We start from the raw sequence: 1,866 nt of genomic DNA, 5'->3' as shown, positions 1-1,866 counted from the left end.
GGGTTTTGTTTTTTCATGGTTGGATGCCAAAAAAAGCTTTGTTCCAGCTTCAGCTGTTGTTAAAGTGCTATATAAACCAATATACAGTATATGTATTGAATTGTATTTTGGGCAGACGCCTTCATTTCAAGCTCATATAACTCCAGACCCATATAATTTAGGAATTAACTCTTTTTTTCTGATAAAAAAGAGAGTCCAAGGTTTCTAACGCTGCATTTAATGTTTATGTAGTCCTAAAACTCAATATTATGTGGTTCCTGGAATTTGAGTGAAAAAGACAAAAACCTTGGCACTGGAATTAACACATTTTTGCACATCATCTGGCAGTGAATGATTTAATAAGAGATATGTGACACATTTTTAACAATGAAGGTATTCGACCACCCCCTCTCAAGGAAATGAAAAATATCCAAAGTATAAAAAGATAAGAAAAGAAAATGTATCTTTTCTAAGTATTTACTGTATATTGTGAGGGGTGGCATTGTTATTGAATATGTGATGAAACTTGGCACGCACGTACCTTCTGAATTGTCAGCCGTATAAACGAACGCCTCATTTGGTGATGGCACCATGGAGAGAAAATGAACAATCTGGAGTGTCGATTCTTTTTGTAACACAATTACACAGTTTGTGCAATACAATCAGAAATATGGGAATATTAATTAATATGCATATTTGGAAATATCGCGGCTTGGAATTGAAGCAGATTCACGTGGGGCGAGAGAGACAATCTATTTTCGTCAAATGGATGCTACAGCTTAGTTTTAAATTTTACTGGACAAAAAATCTGCGATGCACTGAACCCGTGATAAGTGAATGGCGAAGTAGCGGGGGAGTCACTGCATATCCCAACGGGGTCGTGGTTTTTGTGCCTGTCTTCCATACGCTCTCTATGCAGGACCATTTGGTTTCACAGAGGGCCCCTTGTGAGCATAGTTTTGTTTTTGTTTAACAATGTTCATCGATCCAGATAAACAAGGCGTCAATCAAACAAATGATTTGGTTAATTTGATAAATATGTCATCCAAATAGCAAAGTTGACAACTGTACTTTTTTTTCTTATCTGTGAGTTGCAATTTAACCAACAGATGGAGTCATTGCATCATCCCAATCATGTGAAAAGATCCATCAAGTCATCATTGGAGCCTAAAAGTAAAGTCAAAAACGCTCTCTCTCTCTCTGTAACTTGTCACTCGAGTGTTTAGCGCTCTGAATAGCTCAACACCCAATTTGATACAATAATAGTTTGTAAGATAAGGATAATTTATCATTGAGATGATTGCTTAAAGGCACTTTGTTGTCCATTGCTAGTTGTTGGTTTGTTTGTTTGTTTGTTTGTTTGTTTTTTTTTTGGGGGGGGGGGTATTTTTTTGCATCTTGTGACTGTAAAAAAGAAAACTTCCTCTGGTTATGAACACTATTTGTGATTCTCTTCAGCTAGTTTCCAGATTCTGTAAAGACACCCGATTCAAAATCAAAAGTGCTATTTTCTGTTTGAGTTCTTAAGTCAAGATTCACGTTTAGAGAACTGTCAAGACTCGTACAGTCCTGCAATATACACCATTGAACAATAAACATGTATAATGTAAGCAGTTGGTTTAGTTCTCCTTCATTAGAAAGAATGATATTGAGAAACACAAATGGAACGTCAGGCTGTGACCTTTTGGCTTGGTGAGAAACAAAGAAGCAAACAAACTTCATATACGATCGCAATCGCTCTTAACTCATTCACTGCCAGACAATGGCAAAAATGTGTCCACTCCAGTGCTAGGGTTTTTGTCATTTTCACTCAAATTGCAGGACCCATAGAATATTGAGTTTTAGGATGACATAAACATTCAATTCAGTATAGGAAACCTTAGACTC

Source organism: Hippocampus bargibanti, linkage group LG20, assembly GCF_051943395.1.
Source record: "Hippocampus bargibanti isolate YZ-2025 linkage group LG20, ASM5194339v1, whole genome shotgun sequence".
In the NCBI taxonomy this organism is placed as follows: domain Eukaryota; kingdom Metazoa; phylum Chordata; class Actinopteri; order Syngnathiformes; family Syngnathidae; genus Hippocampus; species Hippocampus bargibanti.
This window is presented reverse-complemented; position numbering follows the sequence as displayed.